The sequence below is a fragment of the Sminthopsis crassicaudata genome, chromosome 1 (genome assembly GCF_048593235.1).
Source record: "Sminthopsis crassicaudata isolate SCR6 chromosome 1, ASM4859323v1, whole genome shotgun sequence".
In the NCBI taxonomy this organism is placed as follows: Eukaryota; Metazoa; Chordata; class Mammalia; order Dasyuromorphia; family Dasyuridae; genus Sminthopsis; species Sminthopsis crassicaudata.
In genome coordinates, this window is record NC_133617.1 from 268141072 (window position 1) to 268167865 (window position 26794).

A 26794-nucleotide genomic window follows, 5' to 3' on the forward strand; every position below is an offset into this window, starting at 1 on the left:
GGCTTTACTTTTTTTGTTATCCAAAATATTTATAGATCCCACGGTGATGTGGGGGGAAAATAAGCAGACTCAAGACCCCTGACAACAAGGACTTACATAAGCAGAACAAAAGAAATATAGACACACAGGAAATTGCATATACATGGAATTTTAAGAAGATATCACATAACAATTATAATATATTTATATTCAGTATGGGCATTGTACAAATATTTTCATGCACTAGGGAGTGAGCTTTTGGAAGTCTCAAGTTCAGAATGTATGGTGAATAAATATAAACAAAAGTCACATGGAAAGGACTTCATGGATGAGTGTAGACTGAAACTTGGTGGACTAGGAGAAGACAGACGTTCTAAGGCAGTGGTCCTCAAGCTTTTTAAATAGGGGGCCAGTTCACTGCCCCTCAGACTGCTGGAGGGCTGGACTATGGTAAAAACAAAAGCTCACACTCTGTCTTCGCCCCTCAGACCATTTGCCATAACCCTGTGGGCTGCATAAACGTCCTCAGATGGCTGCATGTGGCCCGCAGGCTGAAGTTTGAGAACCCCGTTCTAAGGTGAGGGCTGGCATAGATGAAGTATTGAAATAAAGGGGCAACTAGAAAATTATCACATTAATTACAAAATTTGTTCATTGAAATGACCTTAGCAGCCATCTAGTACAACCCATGACCCCTAAAGAATTATACTCTAACATACCTGATAAGTAGTTTTTCTTTGAAAAAAAGGGGAACCTATGTCATCTTCTAAGATGCCCCATTTCACTTTGGGGCAGCTCTATTAAGAAACTGTGCTGGACATTAAGCAAAACTTATGTCTCTTTTCTTTTACATATTATTCCTAGTTCTGCCTTTTGAGGACATGCAGAACATGTCTAATCCTCCTTCCATAAACAGTCTTTCAGATAATTAAAGATTGCTCTCCAAATCCTTGTCTTTTCTTCATTAGATTATGTAACTCCAATTTCTTCAACTGATCTCCACATGTCATGATGTTCTTTACCATCCTTACTGTCCTGAAAAGGACACTCTAACTCATATATGTCCTCCTTAAAATCCTGTGCCCAGAATTGGGAATAATGCTCCAGTTATCTGCTGTTTAACTTGACTATTCATGGAACAATTGCTAATTTCCAAGCTCTGGACACTAGGTCTCTCAAAGCAGTTTTTGATTGCATTGGTTTTCTTGAATGTAGTTACATTCCTAATTCCTTTTGAAAATGCATAGAGATAATTTGCAGACCGTCTAGTCACGCTTACCCTTTCATGAACTTAAGAAGCTGTATTTTGGAATGTTTGTGGAAAAGTTCATAAATTTCATCTTATTAACTTCAGCCTGAGATTTTAGCCTGTCAGGGTCTTTTTTGGATCCTAATTTTATCGTGCAACATATCAGTTGCACATCTAACTTTTGCAAATTTGATAGTCATGCAATCTATACCTTCATCTAAATCATTGACAAAATTGTTAAACAGAATAAGGTCTAACATAGATCCCTTATGAATGAAATTCAATATGGCAAGCATTTATTCAACATAGATATGTGCTAAGAACTTTGTTATGTGACTATGCTACAAAGATAAAACCAAACTGTTTTGTGTCCTTAAAGGTTCTTACATTCAACTCCATTAGAAACTTTCTTCCAAAATGTCATACATAGAATCATTAATAATTATCTTTGGATCTGGTCACTTGACCAGTTTCAAATCCCCTCAGTTATACTGTTAACTGGCTTCAGACCACTTCCCAATTTTCTTATTCTGGACAAGTCACTCAACTTCCCTGTGCCTCAGTTCCCTCATTTATAAAAAGAGAGGTTGCTCTTGATCTCAAAATTCTCTTCCAACTCCGTCATGATTTCGTGATCCTATGAATCTACATCTTTCATTTTCCTATGCAAATGGTCTGAGATACTTTGTCAAATTCTTTGCTAAAATGAAGTAAACTAGTTTTGAAATAGGCCAGATCAAGGGTACAGTGGATAAAGCACTGGCTATGATGTCAGGAAGACCTGGACACTTACTATCTGAGTGATCCTGGGCAGGTTACTTAACTCCATTTGCCTCAGTTTCCTCATTTGTAAAATGAACTGGAGAAAGATCTGGCAAACCACTACAGTATCTTTGCCAAGAAAACCCTAAATAGGGTCACAAAGAGTTGGGAATGACTGAAAATAACTGAATAGTAATAATGACATCTGTAGAATTGCCCTTATTTATTAGTTTAGTAAAATTTTTGAAAAAAGGAATTGCTTACTTCCTAGCTGTGTGACCCTGGGCAAGTCACTTAACCCCAGCCTCAGGAAAAAAAAAAAAAAAGAAATTGCTATAGGCCTAGCATGACCTATTCTAGATGGAGCCATGGTGGCTCTTTGTAATCAGCCTCATCAGTTGGATAGTAATTGTTCTATTCTGTTTATATTCTGCATAAGGTAAACTTTTATTTATTTGTTTATTTTTATTAAAGCTTTTTATTTTCAAAACATATGCATGGATAATTTTTCAACATTAACCCTTGCAAAACCTTGTGTTCCAATCTCCCCCCCTTCCTTCACCTCCTCTCCTAGATGGCAAGTATTCCAATATATGTTAAACATGGTAAAAATGGATGTTGGATTCAAAATATGCATATATATTTATACAATTATTTTGCTGCACCAGAAAAATCAAATCAAACAGGAAAAAAATAAGAAAGAAAATAAAATGCAAGCAAACAATAACAAAAAGAGTGAAAATGCTGTTGTTGTGAAACACACTCAGTTCCACAGCAATCTCTCTGGATGTAGATGGCTCTCTTCATCACAAGATCATTGGAACTGGTCTGAATCAGGAAGGTAGACCTTTATTAGAAATTTTGCCTTTTGGTCACTAAAATTTGAATGGAATATGCAGAAATTGTAAGAGGAAACATAAAAGAATGTTAAATGTGTGCAATAGACAGGAAATTATATACTATGAGGCAATCAATCAATCAATAAGCATTTTAAAAATACCTACTATGGGTCAGGAGCTGTGCTGGGCACTAGGAATATAAAGCAAAGAAATTAAACAATCCACAATTTCATAAAATTTCCATTTTACTGGAAGACAAAATAATCTTAATTATCTTTGGATCAGAAATGCTAAAAGCTAATGTAATAATTGGCTTTAAGTTTGGTAAGATTGTTAAAGAAGAGGATGTGGGGTAATTTTTATTGTCAGTGGAAGAGACATAGAGATTTCAGTTAGAGGAGAAGATAGAAATTTCAGGGACATAAGTAAGGATTTCCTCACCATTAAGGTCATAAAATATTAACACAAAGGAAGATATGGAGACCTGTGTACATCTTTTTTTTTTAATTAAAAAAATTTTATTTTTTAAAATAACTTTTTATTGTAAGAACATATGCTTGGGTAATTTTTTACAACATTATCGCTTACACTCACTTCTGTGCCTGTGTACATCTTAAAGAGAACCTCTAGGTTCACATTTTCAAAAACAATCTAGACATTAACTGTTTTAGGATTTTAGTCTAGAGAATAGAAGGCTCAGGGGATATGACATGTGTTTTCAAGTGTCTGAAGGGCTGTCATGCTAACAAGGGATGAGACTTCTTCTGTTTTGATCCCAGAGGGCAGAACTAAGAGTGATAGGTAGAAATTTCAGAGAGGTCAATTTAAACTGGATATTGAGGAAGATTCCCTAATACTTAGAACTGTCTCAAAGTGGAATAGGCTGCCTTGAGAACTAGTAAGTAGGTTTTCCTTCCTTGGAGGCTTGAAGCAAAGATTGGACAACTTCTCATCAAGGTGAATATTGGGAATTCTTTTTTTGCATTTGGATTGGGCAGATTTTGCTGAGATACCTTTCAACTTTCATATTTTGTGATTCTAGACTTGAAATTTATTGATGGAATATATCTTTCTATATATCTCTATGTCTATATCTATATCTACATGCTAGCTTGGGAGGGTATCCCTGGGACAAAGGGTAATTAGATATATTCTGGAGGGAAAAAATGAAATTAAACCAAATTTTACACAAGAAATTGCCACACGGGATAAGTATTTTTGACACATACAGATCATTTTAGAGGAAAAAATATTGCTACAACAGTATTTTCCCTTAAAACTCTTTATGATGCATGAGTTAATATAGGATCAGAGAACTTAAAGTTGGAAGACACCTTAAAGGTCACCTCATCTAGTACAACTTCCTCATTTTAGAGAGGAGGAAATTTGAGAAGTTATACAGAATAATTACATAGGTAGGAAGTACTTTTTTTTTTAACCTTTACACTTCATTTAAATGTGAACTATATAAACTTCTTTCCCCAACATACCAGGGGGAAAAAGTATCTTGCTAATAGAGAATCATATTTTTTAAAACTTGAATCAGGTTTGTCCATGAGTTTAATTATTTATGTTTATATTGATGACTTTAATATCTGTATACCCAGTTCAACCATCTCCTTTGAGTTTCAATTCCACATCACCTATTGTGCATTTCAAACTGGATGTCCCAGAAACATTTTAAATGCAACATGACCAAAACTGAACTTATTTTTTCCCCCAAAAGCCATCTCCCCTACTAACCTTTCCTCTTTATATAAATATCACCATCATTTCAGAATCCCAGTTTCAGAACATTGGTATTGGCTTTAGTGCTTCAATTTCCCTTATTCTATAATATCCAATCAGCTGCCAGATCTTGCCATTTCTATCTCAGTGAGATCTCTTACACATGACCTTTGCTCTGTAATCACACCAGTTAGTATCTTATGTTAGGCTTTTATTACTTTCATCTAGATTATTGCAAGGGTCTTCTAACTAATGTCCCTGCCTCAAGACTCTCCCACCTTTACTTTACCCTTTGTTGTTAATTGTCCTTCCTTCTTGAAGAGGACCAAGACATCAGGGAGGGGATGCAGTGGGAGCTAAGGTTTTCAACAAGTCTCAGTTTCCACTGAAACCATACCCAATTCAGTGATTAATGCTAGTAGAAATTGATGCAAAGAATGGCCTCTTTCACCTAGTCTATCCTTCACACTGCTGCCAAAAATGATTTTACCTAAGCACAGATCCAACTCTACTTCTCTCCTACTCAATCAACTCAATCACCTTCTTACTGCCTGCCTAATTAAATATAAATTCCTCCGTTTAGTTTTTAAAGGCCTTCACAACCTTGCTCCAACTGACCTTTCCAAATTCATCCTGCAATTCTCTACCACCTGCACCTTGTGAGAGAGGTGACACCAGAACTGTGGAGGAAACAAGGGTATTCTGGGAAGAAGGTTAGGAAAGAGTATCTCCAGGCCTAGGGGACCTTACACAAAGATTAAAAAAAATTGTTTTTATCAAATTATCTTTCTAATCCAAACTAAATAATAATAACCTGCCTCTGGTATTATTATCTTATATGCCAATTAAAATCATAATATAAAGATGCTTTAAAATTAGAAAAAATCATGAACAGATTTTTTTTGGTTTTATTGTTTCTTTTTTTAATTAAAGCTTTTTAATTTTCAAGACATATACATAGATAATTCTGCAACATTAGTGGTTGCAAAACGTATGTTCCAGTTTTTCCCCCTTCTACCACTCCCCTCCCCTAGGTGGCAAATAGTCTATGTTAAACATGATAGAAATACATGTTAAATCTAATATATGCATACATATTTATACAATTATCTTTCTGCACAAGAAAAATCAAGTCAAACCAGAAAAGAAATTATGAAGAAAATAAAATGTAAGCAAACAACAACAAAAAGAGTGAGAATACTATGTTATGAACTATATTCAGTTCCCACAGTCCTCTCTCTTGGTATAGACCGCTCTCTTCATTACCAAACCATTGGAACTGCCCTGAATCATCTCATTGTTGAAGAGAGCCATATTCATCAGAATTGATCTTCATAAAATCTTGTTGTTGCCATGTATAATGATCTCCTGGTTCTGTTCACTTCACTTAGCATCAGTTCACGTATCTCTTCAGGCCTTTCTGAAATCATCCAACTCATTGTTTCTTACAGAACAATAATATTCCATAACATTCATATATCATAATTTATTCAGACATTCTCCAATTGATGGGCATCCAATCAGTTTCCAATTTCTGGCCACTATAAAGAGGGCTGCCACAAACATTCTTGCACATACAGGTCCCTTCCCTCCTTTAAGATCTCTTTGGGATACAAACCCAGTAGCAAGGCTACTGGATCAAAGGGTATGCACAGTTTGATAGCCCTTTGGGCATAGTTCCAAATATGAGCAGATTTCTATAAGCAAGTAGGAGCAGAGGCCTGAGGCATGGGGAGCCAGCATTAACATGAGTAAATGAATTATAAAACTTCTTTGAAACTAGAAAGAACTTTAGATAATAACTGTGAAGAACAAATTCCTCTTCAGATAAATTCACTTTTACTGGAACCTCAATGGTTCTCCAACCCTTTTACCCCCACCTTTTTAACCTCTTTATCATTTTCCTTTCAGACTAAGAGGAGGTTAGAAACAAATTTAACTTCTAAATTTTTTTGGCGGGGAAGGGGTTGGTGAAGAGATTTCTGCTTAGAATCTTCATAATATATATATATATATATATATATATATATGTATATATATATATATATATATATATACATTTATAGCTTGAAAAAACAATGGTAATATTTAATTAACCTTTTGAAATGGCTAATCTACAAATTTGCATGTGTCAGCTCATTTTGAGAACAGAGTGACTTTATATGTCGTTGCCAGAATCAATATGGCTTGTTCTGTGGATTTCTTCCATGGGGATTTCACACTGAGAAATAAAAAGTTAAGATTGCATATATGTATATATGCATGTATTTAAATTGGTTGTTTCACTTTAAAACTTCATGTGAGCCGACTGAGCTCATCAGGATGGCTGTAGCCTGGTGTGCTACAGACCAAAGGACTACAAGTTCCAGCTTAGCATTCATCTCTCAGTCATTGGACCAGACAGGCTGCAGCCCTCCTGGGATTGTTAGGGCCAGTCCTGATGACAGCATAAATCAGTTTGATGCAGTTTGGAACTAGCCCAACCTGGTGCCTGTCCTCAGGACAAAGGGAATTAGACTCATTTGCAAGTGTCAACCATCCTGCTTTTAGTATTTTTTTTTCCCTTAAGGTGATGTAGTATCTTAGTTTGAGATATCCTTGTCATCTTCCAAGAAGCCTGGGATGACGCATTAAAATATCACTTGGATAAAGTGAATCAATGTGGATGGGATTATTTAAGTTATCCCACACCCCACTGCCAGCAGGCAACATGTCATGTTGAGTAACTTGTTACTGCTATTGATGGAGAACAGACAACTCCTCCTTTCCGAGCTGTACCCCAAACTGTTCTAACAAGCATGCCTGACAATATAACCCAAGCTATCTAAATCTGTCAGTAACTGGACATTGTCTCTCCTAGTTTTATTAACAGATAAAGGAAGAAGAAGTATACAATGGTCAAAAGTCTTGATGGCGTTCTAATCTTCAATAGATTTTAAAAGGATATAATTTTTAAAATAGCATTTGAAAACTCTTAAAATGTTGTTTTATTTTCATATCCAGTTCTTTGGGGGCTTCATTTGGAGTTTTCTTATCAAAGATACTATAATGGTTTGTCATTTCCTTCTCCAGCTCAGGTTACAGATGAAAAAACTGAGGTAAACAGGGTTAAGTGATTCATCCAGGATCACCCAGATAGTAAGTATCTGAGGTTGGATTTAAACTTGGGTCTTACTGTCTCTAGACTCAACATTCTATCCACTGATGTATGTAGTTCCTTATGTATATACTTAGTATGTATATATGTGTATATATATATATATATATATATATATGGAATGAGTAAGGAGAAAATTACGTATCTTGTTAAACTACATATATATATATACTTATACATATCTCACTGAAATATGAGGGATATTAATAAATAATAAAGTCTAATTTTTCCTAGACTTTTCTTTGGAATGCATAAGTGTGCTATTTCTTTAGGGGTATCAAGGAATATCTACGCTGGGTAGTTCCTTATTCCATTGGTGCCCTGGAAAGCACAATGGATCTAGGACCAGAAATTTTGGCTTTGAATCTTGGCACCTTCACTTACTTGCAATATGACTCCTTACTTGTATCCTTTTGCCTCTAGGATAAAATATAGAATTATACATCTGACTTTAGTGTCCTCAACAAATGGCGTCCAATCTATACTTTCAGAGTTACATTTCTCTCCTTTACACTTTATGATCCAGCCAAACTGGTCTACTGAGTTCTCCAAAATGGATATTCTGATATCCATTTCTACAAAATGGTCCTAAAATATTGGATAGGCTTTGAGGACATATTCCATCCAGTTTTGAAGACCAGTCTATTTAAGGTTTTGTTCTGTTTCCAAAGACAACAAGAAGGGATAGTTTTTTATCTAAATATAGAGGGCTTATAATAAGAATTTTGAAAAAAAAGACCACCATGAAAATAATTCACATAACCACAGAATTTTAGAGTTGGATGGAACTCAGAGACCATCTAGTAGAACTCATTTTTGAATTAAATCCCTTCTATAATATTTATAATGTAAGCAAAGTATATGTTAATAGCTATTGCAGAGGATGAGAAGATAGTGAAATTCTATGAGGAAACTGGTGAGAAGATTAAAATTTAATCAAAATATACCTTAATAATTGGTAACCAATTTCAGAACAAAGGTGAGCATAAAGGAGGATGGTGAAAAATATTAGGATACATGGTTTAGAAAAAATAAATGAGAGATTAAAGACTTAGAGATCATACTGAAGACTTGCACTAAATATCATGAATACTTTTTTCCAGAAAAAAAGTCTAGAGGTGCTGGAAATAGCAAGCTCCAAGTAACATAACAAATCATGAAACTCATTATATTTCAACATAGAAGAAATGACTGGTTATCAATTCAGGAGTCATTTCCAAATCAGCTGTCTGTGTACAGTCAGACCATTGCCTTGTTAGAGCAAAAATAAAAATCAATACCAAATTAGAGGCAAGAATTAAATGGGAAGGAAATAGGACATGCAACTGAGGTAACTTCATTCTGAACCATTGCTTTTGAGTTGCTTTTCAGAAGTACAACTGAAAAGTTTGAGATGCCTCAGTAGTACCCAGCATAATTCCTTACCTCCCACAGAAAGTTCTTATTAAATAGAATTGAAGGTGTTATTGGAACTCAGGTTCTTATTCTTGTTATTTCTTATTTTCATTCTCAATTATTTTACGTTAGTTGATTAAACTAGTTGAATTTTAAGGTCTCTTTCAGTTTCAAATTCTATATATATAGTATAATTTTATCTTATAAGTATATTTTATAATGTTATATTTTGTAGCTATAATATAGAATTGCTGCACCTGAATAATTAGTAGAGTAGCTAATGTACAAGAAAGTTTGATATGCACAGATAGCCCAAACTGAATGCCTTTCCATTTTTATAACAACAGTCACCTTCTGAAATAGAACCAACAAAACTCATATGGCCTTGGTCAGCTTCAGAAGTGACAGTTTCAGAAATGAAATGTAAGTAGGTTATTCCTCTTTAGGGTCTTCTTAAGGAGACACCTGTGAAGAATATAAATCGGGAAGAATAAGCTATGATTTAATAAATGAGAACCATAAAACTTAATTATAAGTCTCTAAAATGCAATAGAAGAAACTAGATTGTAGTCCAGGATTTCCTCAGAAATATAATGACCAAGTTCAAAAGACAATAATGATGATCTTCATGGAGCCTGCAAGGCAAAGCAAAGAATAGTTTGTTTACCACAGAACAGAGAAGAAAGTGATATGACCATCTGGTGTTGGTACATTGGTCAATTCTAGAGGTATAGTCTTATAGTTAAAGAAGAGTTCTCCAAGGTAGCAGAGAATGGCAATATCCCTTAAAGTTTGTTCAACTCCCTTCATTCTAAACTTATATTTACCAGATATTTAATTTAATTTGTTAACTAGACTCTCCTATTAGAAAGAGAATATATTGATCAAACTTTGCAATGATTCTACTCACTTATATTTCTCATTATAATTTAATAATTCGGCATTTGGGTTTATTAATTAATCAGTCATTTGTGAGTTCAGTTGGCATGAATCAGCTCCCCAGAGCCATCATGATGACTCCTGGGCGAATTGATAAAATTGACTCCCTAGAGGGGGAGGGTGGTAGGAGTGGAAAGATCAAGGGATTTGGCATGAGAAGACTCTGGTTCAATGCCAAACCTCTGCCACTTACTAACTACATAGCCAGGAGGTTTTTTTTTTTTTTTTCTTTTTTTTTAGGAGCATGTTTACTGGCCCAGTGTGCATTGCCTATATCCAAAGTTGCAATGATTTTCTTCCAATGAGAAAAAAGTTACCTAAGCAATCAAGCTACCAAGTTATTCAATTCTTCCCTTCTGTTTTATAAAAACATTGTTTTAATAAGCTACTTTTTTGTTAAACCATGTGTTTGTGAACTATATACACCAAAGAATTCTTTCCTCTAAAGAAGCAAATGTATACATGTCTGTCTATCTATCCCCTCTGATCATTTTAAACACTTTGTGCCAATGAGAAAGCCAGATGTTTCTTCCAATGAATATTTAAAAAAATTTTTTTGTAGAAATTGTCTCAGCATCAAAAATATATCTTCATATTCTTAACTGCTTAAAACTCTTTTGAGATCCCTAATATGAAGGGAAATCAATAGGTTATTTTAAGTTAATTCATTTGACACTTATTAATGAAGCAAACATTTGACAAATACTTAATGCATTCATATTCAAATAATTTAAATTTAGAAACATGAACAAAAATGTTTCCATCATGAGAACTACATGTTGAGGTTAAAAGATGGTCAAACAAGAGAAACGAAAATTATTTGGTCTGTGTTTCTAAAAATGGTCACATCCTGATCCCTTTACCTCAGATTCTAGCATCCTTGATTCAGATTTTCAGGGCAATAAAACCATAGGATTTAGAACAGGAAGAGATTATCTATTCCAACACACTCATTTTATGAATGAAGAAATTAGAGAGGGAAATGAAATACCTAGTTCCATGAAGGTTTCCAGAAATTAGTCCAGTAACTAATCTCATATTTAGTGCCCTCCTGGTCACATGGGTGGTTTTTTTATATGAAAATTTTTGTTTCTTATTTTTTTGGGAGAACACCATACCTGGTTGAGTTCATGCAAAAACAACAAATTAACCAACCAATCAAATTAAATGGAAAGGAAAGGTGTTATCATAGGGAAGAAGGAAATAGAAAGAATTATGCTATATATGAAGTTATAACCTGAACAAGTTGAGTAGTTCATAGGAAAAGTAATGAGGAAGGAAAAAAGAAGAAAAAAATATTGAATGCTAAACTGGAAGAGATATCTGTTGGTGAAGACAAGCAGCTGTAACTTTAGCTTCTTTTCCCCATCAGACTTACAGTAATAGTACAGTCATTGAAGCTTAAGGCTAAAGATGTAGAAGAACTAAAAAGATTTGTGTGGAATGAGAGAATCATAGCTCTGAAAGAATGTTCATTAGAAGCTTGAATCTAGGTAACTATAAGCCATGTAGAAGCTATGGTGCATTGCATTCTCTGACAACTTCCATAAGGAGATCATCAATGGACATGTCAACATGGTTCTCTACAGTTCAATTTTATCCATTTTAAGAAAATTTAATTCTATATTATGGAATATTATTGTTTTGTAAGAAATGACCAGCAGGATGATTTCAGAAAGTCTTGGAGAGACTTACATGAACTGATGCTGAGTGAAATGAGCACGACCAAGAGACCATTGTATACTTCAACAACAATACTGTATGATGATTGGTTCTGATGGATGAGGCCCTCTTCAACAATGAGATGAACCAAATCAGTTCCAATGGAGCAGTAATGAACTGAACCAGCTACACCCAGCGAAAGAACTCTGGGTATGGAATTCCCAATCCCTCTATTTTTGTCTGTCTGCATTTTTTATTTCCTTCACAGGCTAATTGTACACTGTTTCAAAGTCCAATTCTTTTTGTACAGCAAAATAACTGTTTGGACATGTATATATATATTGTATTTAACTTATACTTTAACATATTTAACATGTATTGGTCAACCTGCCACCTGGGGGAGGGGGGAAAATTGGAACAAAAGGTTTTGCAATTGTCAATGCTGAAAAATTACCCATGCATATATCTTGTAAATAAAAAACTATAATTAAAAAGAAAGAAAATTAAATTCTATCAGTTCACTCTTATTTGAGGGATATAATCTTTTCTGTAGTTTGTTCTCATCCTTAAAAATCTTTGTGATAAGGGCTATGCCATCACAGCATTATCCTGCTTTTGAAAGCTAGTGGTCACAGAAAACAAACATGATCATGAACTCTTTGTATCTACTCTTGGTAGAAATGTTATGTCAAGGACAAGGAAAGCTCTAATGAACTTCTGAAGAATTATCCAGCATTAAATAGTGACTAAATTAAAAAAAAAAGAAAAACTGTGCTAAATGGCACAGTGGATAGAGAACTGGTCCTGAAATCAGGAGGACCTGAATTCAAATCCATCCTCAGACATTTAACACTTACTGTGTCATAGTGGGCAACTCATTTAATTCCAATTATTTTGCAAAAAAACCCCAAAACAATAAATGACTAAATTCCAATAGTTACCAAAGAGTTACTACTGACTTTTCCTTTTCTCTCATCTCTCATATTCAATCAATTGTCAAAAGCTTGATTATTCTATTTTCATAACATCTCTGACACCTTTCATTCTCTCTGTCCCCCACAGCCATCAGGCTCTCATCCATTCTCTCTTGTACTTCTCTAACAACTTCCTAATTGATTCCCTTTCAGGCTTTCCCCCTCTTCAATATGACCTTCATACAGCTTCCACAATAACCTCTCTGAGGTACAGTTCTGACCCCATCAGTCTTCTGGTCACAGATCTCCAATGAATCCTTAGCTTCTGCCTGAAATTATCTCTCTACCTCCTTTTTAGTTTTTTTTTCTTTTAATTTTCTTTCATGAATTCAATGTTCAAGTCAAATTATATACCTAACTCTTCCTGGGATGTAATGTGTCATATCCTGCCTCTTTACATTTATAGAAGTCACCCCCTGTACCTGAAAAAGTACTCTCTCTTTATTTCTGCCCTTCTGAATCATTGTCAACCTGCAAAGTTCAGCTCCATGACACCTTTCTGTGAAATCTTCCTTCCCTGCTTCTCCAATTCCTGCTTAATGCTAGTTTCTTCCTCTGTTTTCTTGTAATTGTACTTAATTGTATAAATGTTATGATTGAATAGAATATAAGCTTCATTTAAAATTTTTTATTTTATTTTAAATTTATGGAATAAAACAAGCATTTCCACAACATAAAACAATAAGAAGATGATGGTATACTTAATTGCATAGATATTATAATTGTTTAGAATATAAGCTTCATTTTTAAAATTTTATTTTATTTTAAATTTATGGAATAAAACAAGCATTTCCATAACATAGTACAAAAGATGATTGTACATGAAACTGCAAATCTATTATGTGTAATTTGCTATTTCTTTTAAATATACAACAAAGTTATCATGTAAAAGAGAATAAAAATTCTTGAGGGCAAGGACTATTTAATTTTTTTTCTTTGGTCTTTATACTCCCAGCACCTTGTTCATAAAGAGAGGTTGCGACTAGATCTGTGTTTTTGATGATATGAACATTTCCCAGTTTGAGAAAACTGCCTCTACCAATGCAGAGTTGACACCCTCTCTGCAACCTATAACATTAGAAAGTTGCCTAGAGCACTGCGAAGATATGTGACTTAGTTAAGGTTACATAGACAGTAATATGTCAGAAACAAGAGTTGAACTCAGTTGTGCCTGGATTTGAGGTTAGCGTTCCATCCAAAGCCAATCCCTGCTTTGCACATTGGCTCTTAATGAATGCTGACTGAATTTGTAAAATTTAATTAATTATAAATGTTGAATTTTGTTGAAAAAAATTTTGTTTATATCTAGGGGAGAAGAAGATGCATATGAATCCATAGGATATGTGTGTGTAGTAGGGGTGTGAGAGAAGAGGAAGGACAGAGTATTTTTGAGAGATTCCCTACAATACACTGACAGACTCCAAAAATGGAAGACTCGTGGTACATATGGGAGGATTGACAAGTATACCAGAAGGTGAGGAAATGGCTGGAAGCAAGTCTAATGCCACTCCATCTGGAAAGAGGAGTGCTGTTTAGTACGTCTGGAAAGCATTATTTCTGCAAATAGCTCAACCTCTATCAACTTACAGGCAGGGATCCCAATCTGCTGCCAAAACGACATCTCCCTGATGGCTGTGTGGTGGGGAGAGGGCAAGCACATGAACTAATAGCAGAAAGCAGGAACTCGGCAGAGAAGGCTGCAGTGTGGTTACTGTCCAACAAAGCACCTGCCTCTCTCCAAACAGACAGCCGGAGGTTCCTATCACATTAGGCCAGAACTGGGCTCAGGGAGCACTGAGCCTGGGGAGATTTGGGGTTCAGCAAAGACCTCCAACTACTCACAGTGTTTGGGCTCTAAGAAGTCCCAAATGTGGTGAGCCAAATGGTTTTCTCTCATTGATTTTTTTACCCAGGGGTATTTAGAGGGAAATTAAGCCCATGTGTTTCTGATTCAGTTGCCATTAGCACATAAAAACGGTGTTTTGTGAGAGTTATGGCATGCCATGGGTGCCTTCACATGGGAGTGCTAAGTGTTATAAAAGTGTCTAGCCAGACACAGAGGTGCAAGGAGCCCTGGGAGTTTATGTTAAGTCATTTCTCCGCCCCTCCAGAAGGTAACATGGTTTTGTCATTTGGATCCCTCCGGCACATTCTCCCATCCCTGTTTCTCATCTATCACTCCCGGTATGAGGGAAAGCTGTATAAGTGTGGACAGCGAAAAGATGTTGTTCTTCACCAATAAGGGCCAGATGTGATGCTTATTAAAGCAGCCATACTAATTAACCCAGCCCCGTGGCCTCAAGGAGTAGGAAAAAGAGGCCAGATATAAAGTGTTGGAGTAGTGAAAAGAATGCTGGCTTTCGGGCCCAAAGACCTGGGTTTGAATCTAAGGCCCAACTAGTTTTGGACAAATCACTTAATCTCTCTGCTCCTGCCTTTCCTCCTTTGCAAAATAAATAAGGGGGTCCAACTAGGTGGTCTCTAAAGTCCCTTCTGGCCTCAAATCTATAATCTTAAATGCACCATCAGAAAATATATCCATAATGCTTCCACTCAGTCATTCATGACACTGGGCAGAATACTCAGAGATAAATATATTGAATGAATGGAAGTATCATTGGCCGAGTGCCTTAGCAGAACTTCAATGGCATAGATATCTGGAGACTTGACTTCTGGTTTTCCCTTGACCGAACAATCAATTGGACAGTGGGCAAATCACTTCTCTGGACCTCAGTTTCCTCATTTGCAAAATATAGAGGTTAGAATAGACTCTCTCTAAAGAACCTCTCAGCTATAACATTCTACAAATGAAATTTAACCATTTGATTTGTGCTGTTTTTTCTTGGTTTACTGATACCATCAAAGATATTATCAGCACAGTACAAATAATGATGAGAAGAGTAGCTGAATTTTTTCTGGTTCTATTTGTTTCAGAGACAAACTTTTGTCTTAATATCACATCTTTTGTGATCTACAATCCCACTGACACAGGATTATTTTTCCACTCATGGAGCTTAGCAAGACATTTTCTTAGAGAAGGCAGTAGATTTGAATTTTTGTTGACAGGCATAGTCATAGTTCTCTCCCATCAATCTATTTCTGATTTTATATTTCTTTACTGGCATAATTCCCCTTGTCCAAAATATTATCTTTGACTCTTTTCTCTTATTCATTTCTGATATCTGGTTGATTTCTAAACTTCATAGGTTTGATGGCCACATTCTTTCTTGCATCTATTTTCCTGTTCTATTCCTATAAGTATCTTACCATGGTCCTTGTGGACCATAGGCCTAGAAGGTGGTAGTAGAAGTTATAATAGTTCGATTTCAATTTTCTTTCTACTTCAAACCATCCTTTGCATGGGTGATAGACTTGTCTTCCTTTTACATAAACATGCTAAAACTCTCACCTACTAAGTAAGTCTACTTTTTTTTTTTTTTTTACACATCTAAGGCTCTACAATTTTTGCTACAGACTTTATATTTTATATACTTTATACTTATATGGACAGTCAAACTGAACTACTTCTTATCTTCTGAATATACTTTGTGCTTACTGGTCTTCATATCTTTGTTCAGCCTAACTTAAATGTCAATTCTTCTGGATATTTTTCCTGATTCTCCCAGCCATTAACTTTTGTACTCTGTAAATGATTTAAAAATGCTCATTGAGTTATTCTTGGATTCTTAACAAATCACATGTATATTCATCCCCTCTCCCCCACTAGACTGTAAGTTTTATAAGGGCAAGAAATGTCTCATCTAAATTTTGTATGTATATTAGCACCTACCACAGTGTTCTTAAGAAGAAGATGCCTTTTATTGAATTTTGAATGGTAGAGTTCCCAAATTCTTTTTGATCAACATTTCATTGAGGCTGCTTTGCATCTGACTTTCCACAGAGGAAGAAAGTAAGTTGCAAGCACAGCTGGTGACAATTTTGCTTCAAATATGGGAGTTCTGGAGCAAACGGGAAATTTCATGCTACTGCAGTGAAAGCCAACAGAGTTTTAATTACTCACATGATGGGTCCACAAACTCACATCCCATGAAATTGTTTCGAGTTGCGGACAATCTGGTAAAGCAACAGCTGAGGCACTTCTCTAGAGGCTCCCCTTCATTTTATAATTATGCTTCTTCTATCACAGTATGGGAAAATTGAAAGAGTATTGAACTGGAGTTAAGAGAATTGGGTACAAACACTAATCCTACACATATTAGGTTTATGAGTGAAGGCAAGTCACTGAACTTCAATTTTCTCTTCTATAAAGTGAGGATACCAATATTTTGGTTATCTACTGCAAAGGGATATTGCATAGAATTCTGAGAAGGCCTGACACTGATACCTTGTTAATACAAGTTGGACATTGGGATGAAACCAGGTTGCTTATAAGTCAGTGAACAATTAATAAAAGGAGGTTTACTTAGCCCCTAACATAGGAAGGATACTGTGAAGCTTAGTTTCTGCCTTTGAAACCCCATTTGTTTCCTGTCTGTCCAGCAGGACAGGTTATGGTGTCTTGTGTGGTCCCCAGATACCCACAAAGTCTGCAGAACCCTTGCTTCACATGTATGGGAATTTTATGTTCACAGATGACAAGGACTAAGCATTAAAACACAGTCAAGGGCTACCAGAAACTGAGTCAAGGGAAGCATAGTTTGGGGCTTGCTTTCAACCTTCAAGAGAATCAAGTCCCAGCTTTATTAATGTCTCAGGAAAATCTAAGCTGAATCAAGGTGAGGGTAGGAACCTGAATAGACATTGATCTTATCATATATGGAAAGTGCCTGGCAAGCCTCAAAGGACCATAAAAATGTGCTATTATTATCATTACCCTTCGCTTTATAAATATTTTTTGTATTACTGCCTTCATTACTCCTCTTTGATTAATTTGTGTGGAAACTATCCTCTCTATAATGCTTTATGAAGAGCTAGATATTGAATTATCATTTCTCAGAAATTTTTTCTGCCTCCAATGAGGATGATGTTCTGTCCATCCCTGGAAAAACAAAAGCAACTATAATTGGTTTACCTTCTTCAAACTGTTTCCACTCCAGAAAAATTGGCTTAACCCAGCTCTCTTGCTAACATATGTCAGTGTTTAAAATCCTTTCCCTACTCCTCTGTTTAATTCCAGGAAGATCTTTCCAATTTCTTATCTAAAGCCCGATTTCAGTATTGTGAAGAAACCTGTATAGTGTAATAAATGCTGGGTTAAGAATTATGAGCCACATGTACTATCTCTAATGCTATCATCACCTAAGTAACCTAGAGCAAATAACTAATTTCCGAGCTTTAGATTCCTCATTTGTGAAATACAGAAGTTGAATAAGATTAAGTATGGGCTTAGCTTGACGGCCTATGGGACTCTCAATGTGCTTCTCTCCCCTTTCTAAACACTACTCTAGACAAAGCAAAATGGAATGTTGTTGTGATACACTGCACATTTCTTGGAGAAACTTGTGACCTTGTAATTAAAAAAAAGATCCCTCATCTTTGGATTGTATAATTTCCAGCTGTTTAATAATTTATGTTTATAATAATGTTTATATTGTATATTATGTTTATATATGTAATACATACATATATATTTATTTATTTAAAATAATGTTTAATGAACAGCTGTTTAGCTCTCATTCATATGGCATTCCATCATCTAACCAAACTTTTTATCTTCTTTGTTGAAATGACATTCCTTGGGATTTTCTCTAAGGTTTTCATATTATACTTCATTGGTGACTTGTAAATGGAACACAATGCTTTAACAAAAGCATATGTGTTGTGTTGTGGTGTGTGTATGTGTGTGTGTGTGTATGTGTGTGTATGTGTATGTGTTTATCATAGACTATTCAAAGGCCTGGTGAAAAATATTTTCTCCTTTATGATCAACTTTCTTTCTAAAATCTTTGCTTCTGTGATAGCTGAACAACGTTAGAAATCTTTCCATTTGCCATTTCTTCAGGGGTGTTCCAATGGCAATTTCAGAGGTGTTAGATACACAGTAGCCAACAAATGGGTACTGGACCCATTCTCCTCTTGGCTTATGTAGCAGGCCAGTCAGGTTGTCTGGATTCATTGCTGGCAAAGAAAATTGTTCCCACTATTTGGAAGAGAATGGCATTAATCCATATTCAATACATGGTGGCTTCTACCCAATTACTAATAAATAGTTGACATTGCCATTCTTGCTAATTACCTTATAGTCTTTGTCTTTCCCTTTGCAGGAGAAAGGGTACTGAGTAGATTTGTTGGCTCTATCTTTTTAATTTAGAATCTTTCATATTTTATTAATTCCTTCAAATTAATTTCCAGTTCTTTTTGGATAGTGAAATAATCATCAGTCAGTCTTTCATCAAATATTTATTATTCACCTACTATGTGCTATGAACTCTGGGAACACAAAGAAAGGTAAAGGATAGTCCTTACCTTCAAGTGTCTTGTTATTTAATGGGGAAAGACATGAAAGGAAACAGGTGGGAGAGAATGTACTTGACATTGTAGAGAAATCCAGAGGAGTTGAATTGGACGGGAAAGGAAGAGATTATGGACTTAAGCTTTCTTCTTAAATGAAGGTTTTTGGAGAAGAGTTTTTCACCCTCTTTAATCAAAGGGAGAGGTGGGCTCCAGGACTAGAAGGAAATGGTGAGGTGTGAATTCCAGGTTGAAAAGATCCTGAAAGATGAAGGGGTTCCTGGGGCATGATGGGAAAAGTCCAGAAGAAACAGTTAGGTGGGAAATCAATCAGTATTTATTAAGCATCTACTATGTTCTGGAGACACTATACCAGGAATTGAGATTCACATACAAAAATTTAAATACTTGCAGGGAGATTACATACTAATGAGACAATAAATACATATATAAATGTGTACATCATAAATATGTAGCATACACTCTGAGCTGACTATCCAAACTTCTACTCACACTAATGAGTCAGGTCTCCAAAGGTTGACTTTGCTTCCTCAGGGTTCTAGATAGGTAGGTTGGCTATCTAATGTTATATAGCTTGCAATCTAATTACGTTGCTTCCTGCCATGATTATGGATTGATTGACTTAATTATCTTTTAGAAAGGGATAGTCACCAAAGTGGTAAAGTTGATATAAATTTCACCCCTTCCATGTCTCCTCTAACTATATTCAGAATCCAGAGAAAGTGAGCTCAAACTTAGCACTTACAGTGAAAGGGTAAGTCATAGCTTCTGCTTATCGGAAGTTCCTTTCTTCACATCATGTGGTTCTCACTAAATGAAAAGTTCCAATTTGACATGGTGTTAGCTTTTTTACCGGGCTCTTTGTAAAGCTGACTTAGTCCTAATACAGTGACTACTGTCAGCTACTATTGTTCTAGGGGGAAGATGGGAAGCCCCCAAATTCTTCAAAGTTCCAAGGTCCTCTTCTGGTCAAGGAGTGAGGGAGAACAAGGCTAAAAGTGAAATGCTATTTTCCTTATAATTTCCAAATAACTTTCCAGAGGGTTTAGGTAGAACATTGTCTTCTCTTTCACTGCTTGCTGGAACCTGAAGCTCTCTTAATCTGAATTTAGTGGGATATTTTCAAAGTCAACTCTTAGACAGAGATTAAGTTACCTCAGTGCATTATTTCAAGTTCATCTAATGGTTCATCAAAGATATAGAAATTTTTAAAAAATTATTAAAATGGTTGGATCCATTTATAGGTCTACCAACAATGTATTTGTGTCCCAGTTTTCCCATATCCTCTCCAATAATTATCATCATCTTTTCCTGTCATCTCAGCCAATCTGAGAGGTGTGTAATGGCATTTCAGAGTTGTCTTAATTTGCATCTCTCTGATCAATAGTGATTTAAAGCACCTTTTCATATGACTAGAAATAGTTTCAATTTCTTCATCTGAAAACTGTCTGTTCATATTCTTTGACCATTTTTGACCAAAAGATATATAAACTGATGTAAGTCTTTTCACACTTAGTTGAAATGCCTAGGATGGATTCAGTCAAGGCTTGTTCCCATTGGGGTGCAGCATTTCATTTACTTTGGATAGGGTGAAATAATTTTATTGATTTACACCCCTTTATCTTTAAAAATCTAAAGTGAATATCTAAAAATATATACAAGGCAATTAAATACAAAGCAGTAAGGCAGGAATTACACTTGTAGTTAGTTGAAAGGATGAAAAAAAGTTTGATGGAGAGGATGTTTTTTGAACTGTATCTTAAAAGAAAAGGGGAGCTATGAGTATGAAGTAAGGAAGAAGCATGTTCCAGGCAAGTGAAATGCCCATATATGTTTATGTATGCATATTAGAATTTATGTAAGCAAATAGATAGTTCCATGAGTCATTTGCAGAGGGGAAGATAGTGAAATCCTTGGAAACTGATGAGGTCCTGAGAGAGAATTTAGAGAGTAAGGCGAGTAGGAGAGAACCTTGAGAAACCTCTAACAAACAATCTATTGGAGAAGATCAAATATGAATGCTGAATCAGCAAAGAATATTGGAAAAGATTAGTCAGACAGATAAAAGGACATCTAGGAGAGAGGAGTGTCATGGAAATCCAGAAAAGATATTTTTTTTTGAAAAGAGAGTATTTAAGAAGAGAAGTTAATCAACAGTATCAGATATAGAAGATAGGTTAAGAAGAACAAATACCATAAAACAAAAAACAACCTTTAGGTTTGGCAATTGAGAGATTATAATCACTTTGTAGAGATCAGTTTTAATGAAAGGATGAAACTGAAAGCTATATTGTAAAATGTTGTAAAAGCAAGAGTAAGGAAGTAGAGGAAGTAAATATAAAAAGCTTTTTAAAGGAATTTATCTGAGAAAAGGAAAATATAGGTAGATAATTTAAGGGGACAGGAGAGTTTTATTGAAGGATTTTTAATAATGGGAGAGACTTGGGTATATTTTAAGGCAAATGGAAAGGACTAGTTGATAGGAAAAGGTTCAAAATTAATGGGATGGTGAGAATTCAATCTATTGGAGAAGGCAAGAAAAGATGGGATCAAGTATACATATAGATGGATTGGTGTTTTTAAGAATAGTCAACTTATAGTTGGAAAAAAGGAGAGAGTAGGAGGTGATAATAAAAGGAAATGATATGATATGAAGGAAATAAGAAAAGAGGAAACTCACATCATAATACCTCAGCTTTCTCCATAAAGTAAGATTCCATGTGCTCAGCTGAGAAACATAAATGGAGGGCAAAGTGCAGGAGGAATGAAGGAATGAGAAATGAAGTGAAAAGGATTGGAAAAAGTTGTGTAGGAAGGTAGAAAGGTAGCTTTTTGTTATTGTAGCATTATGTCTGACTCTTTATAACCTTGTGAACCATACTGTCCATAGGTTTTCCTTGGCAAAGATAATTAGAGTGTTTTGCCATTTCCTTAAAGCAAACAGAGGTAGTAATTTGCTCAGGGTCACACAGCTAGTAAGTGACTGAAGCAAGATTTGAATTTGGGTGTTCTGGATTCTAAACCCAACACTATCCACTGAACCTCCTAGCTGTCTTATGGGTAGTCAATTAGAATAGAATAAATGGATTGCTTTGTTGCAATGAAGGCCCAAAGATGATCCCATCTTTTCTTGCCTTCTCCAATAGATTGTATTGTCAATCATCTTCCCATTATTCTTGAACCTTTTCCATATTGCCTTAAAACCCAAGTCTCTCCCATTATTAAAAATCCTTCAATAAACCCTCCTGTCCCCTTAAATCAGGGGTTCTCAAACTACAGCCATCGGGCCAGAAGCGGCCTGCTGAGGACGTTTATGCAGCCCACCAGGTTATGGCAAATGGGCTGAGGGGCGGAGACAGTGTGAGTTTTTGTTTTTACTATAGTCCGGCCCTCCAATAGTCTCAGGGACAGTGAACTGGCTCCCTATTTAAAAAGTTTGAGGGCCACTGCCTTAAATTATCTACCTAAATTTCCTTTTCTCAAATGAACTGTCAGCATTTGTGAGACTAGTTTTCAGCTCTGTTGAGTGGCTCTTAAATAGGACCTGAGAAAGTAAATAGTGGGAACAATTCAGAGTTGAAAAGTAGAAAAAAAATGTGTGGTGATAAGACAAGGGAGCAAAGGATCAAGAGCAAAGTTCAATGAAATGATTCAACTATTGGATTGACTGAGTAGTAACTGGTTGGCAGAGAGAGCAAAATATGATTTGAGGGTTGGTATACTTGTCTTTGAGTCCAGAGAAAATGATGTTGTATTAATTTGTTCCCAACATTGGCCACAGTAAAATAAAATTGGACCATTACAAAGAAATGTTCTTATTAAGCAATAATTTGAATTTTTGGGATTGCTGATTCATTCACCCCTACGAGATGTTGATTTGCACAGGACAATTGGGGTTGACTTTATCCTTCCTACTGTGCTCCATCCCTGCAGAAATGGCAGTAAGCTCATGACTAAATCTTATAGCATATCAGTGATGAGAAGATCATTTTCAACATCAGTGATTATGTTTCCACAAAGGTCCTGGGAAAGTAGCTAAAGCAAAAATTAGCTGAAGTAAAAGTCTGATAAAATGGTGGCTACTCTTAGAAAATTTAGAGATAACACAGTAGCAATTTCTGAAGGGCTTTTATGTGGGAAACATTTCAGGCTTATTCTGCTTGGCTTCTAAAGGCAGAAGTGGGAACAATGAGCAGAAGTTATAATGAAACAGTCATAGTCTCTGTGTCTGACAGAAAGATTTTTATATTTGAAACGAAAGACCTTGGGTTCAGATCCTGATTCAGCTCCTTAAACTTGTGTGGCCTTGTATAAATCATTTAATGTCTCCAAGGCCTCAAAATTTTCACCTGTAAAATTAGGAATTGATTTAGATTGGCTCTGAGGTTCCTTTCAGCTATAAATCTGATATCCTAGGTTTCATGAAAGGAAAACTTCTAAATAGTTAAAATTTTCTAAAAGTGGAATCAGATGTCTCAGAAAAGAGGGATCTTCTCCCTTGCTAGGGGCTATCAGGAAAAGTCTCATTACTTGTTGGCTATGCCATGGAGGAGATACATTTTTTAAAATATTTTATTTTTTTCCCCAATTACGTGTGGAAAAATTTTTAGCATTCATTTTTAAAATTTTGAATACTGAATTCTCTCCCTTCCTTCCATTAGTCTTTCTCTAGTATAGTAAGAATGTGTAATACATGTGTAATCATGCAAAACATTTTTATATTAGTCATGTTGTAAAAGAAAACACAGACCAAAAAATTATCAAAAATAATTACAAAAAAATAAAAAATAGTATACTTTGATTTGCATTCAGACTCCATCAGTTCTTTCTCTGGAGGTAGATAGCATTTTTTTCATCATGAGTCCTTTGGAATTATTGTCTTAGATTATTGTATTGCTGAGAAGAGGTAAGTTATTCATAGTTGATTATTACAAAATGTTGCTGTTAATGTGTATAATGTTCTTCTGCACTTTGAATCACTTCATTTAAGTACTGCTTTTCCTTTCTTATAGCATAATAGCATCCCATTGCAATCATATACTACAACTTGTTCAGCCATTCCCCAATTGATGGAAATTCTCTCAATTTCCAATTCTTTGTCACCACAAAAAGAGCTGCTATAAATAGTTTTGTACAAATAGGAACCCCTACACACTTTTTTCTTTATCTATTTGGGATGCAGACCTAGTGGCAGTATTGTTAGATCAAAGGGTATGCACAGTTTTATACCCTTTGGTCATACTTCCAAGAGGAGATTCTTGTCCAAGTACAAATTGAACTTAATGGTTTTTAAAATGGGTACCTTAAAACCAAATTCTAGGATTCTGTCTGTTGTAGGGCTAAAGGTGAATTCTGATCACAATGTTTTTATTGGTTAACGCTATTTTCCTGCTGGCTCTGGGTTGTTTAGGAGAGGGTTAAAGCAAGTCAACAAAGCATTTAAATACTACTATGTATCAGGCACAGAGGATATAAAGAAAGGCAAAACCAGTTTTTATCCTCAAGGAGGTCACATTCTAATGGGGGGAGATATCACGAAAACTCATATGTATAAAGATAAATTGGAGGTAATATCTGAAGGAAGGCAGCAATATTTTTTTATTATATATATATATATATTTTATAATATTATCCCTTGTATTCATTTTTCCAAATTACCCCCCTCCCTCTATTCCCTCCCCCCGACAACAGGCAATACCATACATTTTACATGTGTTACAATATAGTCTAGGTACAATACATGTGTGCGAATATCATTTTCTTGTTGCACAATAAACATTAGAATCCGAAGGTACATGCAACCTGGGCAGACAGATATTAGTGCTAACAATTTTCATTCCCCTCCCAGTGTTTCTTCTCTGGGTGCAGCTACCCCTGTCCATCATTGATCAACTGGAAGTGAGTTGGATCTTCTTTATGTTGAAGATTTCCACTTCCATCAGAATACATCCCCATACAGTATTGTTGTTGAAGTGTACAGTGATCTTCTGGTTCTGCTCATTTCACTCAGCATCAGTTGATTTAAGTCTCTCCAGGCCTCTCTATATTCCTCCTGCTGGTCATTTCTTACCGAGCAATAATATTCCATAACCTTCATATACCACAATTTACCCAACCATTCTCCAACTGATGGACATCCATTCATCTTCCAGTTTCTAGCTACAACAAAAAGAGCTGCCACAAACATTTTGGCACATATATGTCTCTTTCCGCTCTTTAGTATTTCTTTGGGATATAATCCCAGTAGTAGCGCTGCTGGGTCAAAGGGTATGCACAGTTTGATAACTTTTTGGGCATAATTCCAGATTGCTCTCCAGAATGGCTGGATTCTTTCACAACTCCACCAGCAATGTATTAGTGTCCCAATTTCCCCACATCCCCTCCAACATTTGTCATTATTTGTTCCTGTCATCTTAGCCAATCTGACAGGTGTGTAGTGGTATCTCAGAGTGGTCTTAATTTGCATTTCTCTGATCAGTAGTGATTTGGAACACTCTTTCATGTGAGTGGATATAGTTTCAATTTCTTCCTCTGAGAATTGTCTGTTCATATCCTTTGACCATTTATCAATTGGAGAATGGTTCGGTTTCTTATAAATTATGGTCAGTTCTCTATATATTTTGGAAATGAGACCTTTGTCAGAACCTTTGTTTTTAAAAATATTTTCCCAATTTGTTACTTCCCTTCTAATCTTGTTTGCATTAGTATTATTTGTACAGAAACTTTTTAGTTTGATGTAATCAAAATCTTCTATTTTGTGATCAATAATGATCTCTAGTTCTCCTCTGGTCATAAATTCCTTCCTCCTCCACAAGTCTGAGAGGTAGATTATCCTCTGTTCCTCTAATCTATTTATTATCTCATTCTTTATGCCTAAGTCATGGACCCATTTTGATCTTATCTTGGTATATGGTGTTAAGTGTGGATCCATATCTAATTTCGGAAGGCAGCAATATTAAGGGGGGCTGGGAAGGGAGACTTTCATGCAGAAGGCAGGAATTGATCTAGCACTTGAGGGATGCCAAAAGATGGAAAGAGGAAGGAGAGAATATCACACAGGGAACACCACTGAAAATTCTTAGAGCTAAGCAATAAGTGTCTTGTATGAGGAGGGCAAGAAGGGTAGAGTCTTTGACTTACAAAGAGTACATGAAGGGAAATAAGGTGTAAGAAGATTGATAGAAAAGGAGCAAGGTAAAGAAGGCTTTCAACCAGAAGAATTTATTTGATTCTATAGGCAGTAGGAAGCCATAGGGATTTATTGAAGGGGGGGGGGTCAGAGGAACTGACATCATCAGATTTTTACTGTATAAAGATCAACTTAACAATTGAATGGAGGATGGACTGAAATGAGAAGAGACCCTAAGCAAGAAGACAAACCAGGTAATGAAATCCTGTACTGGGATAATGGCAGAGGAGGAAAAGAACAGTATTGGCAGGTCTTGGCAACAGATAGGAAATAGAAGTTGAGAGAGAGTGAGGAGTCAAGGATGATACAGGTTGCAAAGAGAGGAGTAGGGCTCCTGACCCTGGATAAAGACTTTATAGATAGACCATTGATAGTTAGACTTTTTAAATCTTATGATGTTTTCTTGACAAGTGAGGGAGTAAGAGTACAGTGATAGAGGACAAAGATTTGCTTAAAATGAAATTAGAACTGTTCCTGAAATGATACATT

General features: G+C 35.6%; 1 long non-coding RNA gene across 1 annotated transcript in view; it reads left to right on the forward strand.

The window, feature by feature from the left end:
* LOC141549321 (uncharacterized) overlaps positions 1–26794 on the forward strand; it is a 180070-nt gene that overhangs the window by 145130 nt on the left and 8146 nt on the right. The window contains exon 4 of the long non-coding RNA XR_012484324.1: positions 13994–14158. This is a non-coding gene — a long non-coding RNA (uncharacterized LOC141549321). The remainder of the gene's footprint in view (positions 1–13993; positions 14159–26794) is intronic.